Source organism: Sinocyclocheilus anshuiensis, unplaced genomic scaffold (genome assembly GCF_001515605.1).
Source record: "Sinocyclocheilus anshuiensis isolate Anshui unplaced genomic scaffold, SAMN03320099.WGS_v1.1 scaffold1126, whole genome shotgun sequence".
Lineage (NCBI taxonomy): Eukaryota > Metazoa > Chordata > Actinopteri > Cypriniformes > Cyprinidae > Sinocyclocheilus > Sinocyclocheilus anshuiensis.
In genome coordinates, this window is record NW_015537997.1 from 416,603 (window position 1) to 419,028 (window position 2,426).

Genomic DNA, 2,426 nt, shown 5'->3' on the forward strand with positions numbered 1-2,426 from the left:
GACTGACAGACTGCAACGGTTTGTGTTAAAAATCTTCGTTTGTGTTCTACTGAAGAAACAAAGTCACCTACATATTGGATGCCCTGGGGGTAAGCAGATAAACATCAAATTTTTGCTTACCTTTGCTTACCTTTGTTAACACTATCAGTTAGATTTGGTGGTAGGTTATTTTCAATATATAGGTTATTTCAATTGAGCATTAATCTTTAACACCATTCATCGGACATTTAATTTCCCGAACTGGTGCATAGGTTTTTTCAAACTTGGGTGGTAATTGGGGATGCCAAGCTCCAAAAATGAACACCATAAACATCGTCCATATGATTTGCGTGCTACATTTCAATTTTTCTAAAGCCATATGATAGCTTGAAGGTGAGTAGCCTAGAATTTCAATTTATGCAGTGAACTCTCTCTTTCAAAACGTACTTCAAATGTGCAAATGCTGCTTTCTTTGTATTAAGTGACACTAATTCAAGTTGTCTCGGTGTAAATCTATTACTAAATCATATATTCTAAATATCTACCGTGAACTACAACACTTCTATGCTAGAAAAAAAAAAGCTGCATGAGGCACATTTCGATTCACAATCTTTTAGTATCCAGTCCTCCTCTGTGGCCTGGTGGCTTAATATGAGTATTTATTCTTTTCACTGGGCATTACCCCTCATATTCCTTAACAGCTTCGGCGGCTTGAGTCGGAGAGCTCTGAATATTACTATCATGTGTAAATGTAATTTATTCAGCATAGCCTCTCTTACAAATCCCTGAACAGATATTCTTACAGTTTGTGGCCTATAAGACCACGAATAAACCGTTATGCTTTGTCGGGTTGCTACAAATCCAGTTTTAGACGGCTGAGATGGCTTTGATCAGATATATTTGATCTTTAAAAGATTGTTGAAAGAATAATTGAATTATAAGTAGGCCTGCTCTATGTAACATCCATTCCATGTATTGGTGAAAAGTTCATGTAAGATGTTCTCACTGAAGGAGGACATTAAATTGCTTCCCCTATAATTGAACTAGAGAGGTGCATCTTGATCAATCGTCTCAATGATTTAGCAATATTCGTCTCAATTTCATACCCAGCAGGGGGCAGTGATGATCAGTGTGTGGAATTATCACTGTATCTCACAGTGACATGAAAACAATACAAACCAGGCATCTATTTTGCACATCAACTGTCAATATGATGAACTTGTTAATTCAAGCATTTCCACTTCATTTGAAATGTCCGGCCCTATCAATAACACCACCTCTGCTCCATCTGGTCATGTTCAGTCAAAAGCTATTTTGTTAAACGGAAGGAATTCATAGCTAAAAAAACACAGAAAGATAAATACTCTCATATACACACATGTGGCAGACTTCAGATGCAGCAGGTGAAACATGAGCCCGTGAGACTGAGGAATGAGACAGGAAAGAGCCACATAGACTTCCTCTCCCCCTTCCCATGCAGCCAAAGTGCTGAGTCTGAATATAAAACAGTAGCACTGCCAGTCTGCTCCACAGCAATCTGCATTCAGATGAACTGGAATTAGAAAACAAGTTAAAGCAATAACAAATGAAAAAAGAGTGTTGAGCTCTTTATTGACCTTTCTTGATTAATTGTCATTTTAGCTCAGTCAGCAGTATCAAAAATAAGAATTTCCACTAAATATCTATAAAAATAATGATAATACAAATATGAGGAAAAAAACACTGGAGTGAGGGATGTATGAAAGTAAATGGGGCCGAATTTTAGAGGAGGTAAAAGCATAAATGTGAAGCTTCCTGTTTCACATTTTCCTGTTTCATCTATCTATCTATCTATCTATCTATCTATCTATCTATCTATCTATCTATCTATCTATCTATCTATCTAAAGAGTGTTCTTCAGAAACAGCAAAAACATGCTAATGCAAATATTCGCAGCCATGTCGTGCGCATTTAGAAAACATGAAACGAATGTTAAATGGACATGATTGTTTTTTTTTTTAAAACACCTGTTTAACACTGTAAAGCTGCTTTGACACAAACAGTATTGTATAAAGCGCTATTTTTATTATTTTTTTTAAATAAAAGATATTAACAGCAAATCTGAATTTTCAGAAGCCATTACTCCAGTCTTCGTGTCACATGATCCTTCTAATGTGAAATCATTCTAATATGCTCATTTGCTGCTCAAAAAATGTTTCTTATTATCCATGTTGAAAATAGTTTTACTGTTTTTTTTTGTTGTTGAAACTATGATACTGTAATTTTTACAGGATACTTTGATGGAAAGTTCAAAGAAACAGCATTTATTTGAAATTGAATTTTTCTCTAACAATGTAAAAGTGTTTGCTGTCAACTGAATGTGTTGCTGCTGATTAAACGTTTTTTTTTCCCTAAACAAACAAACAAACAAATAAATAAAAAAATTTGACCCAAACGTTTGAATGGTA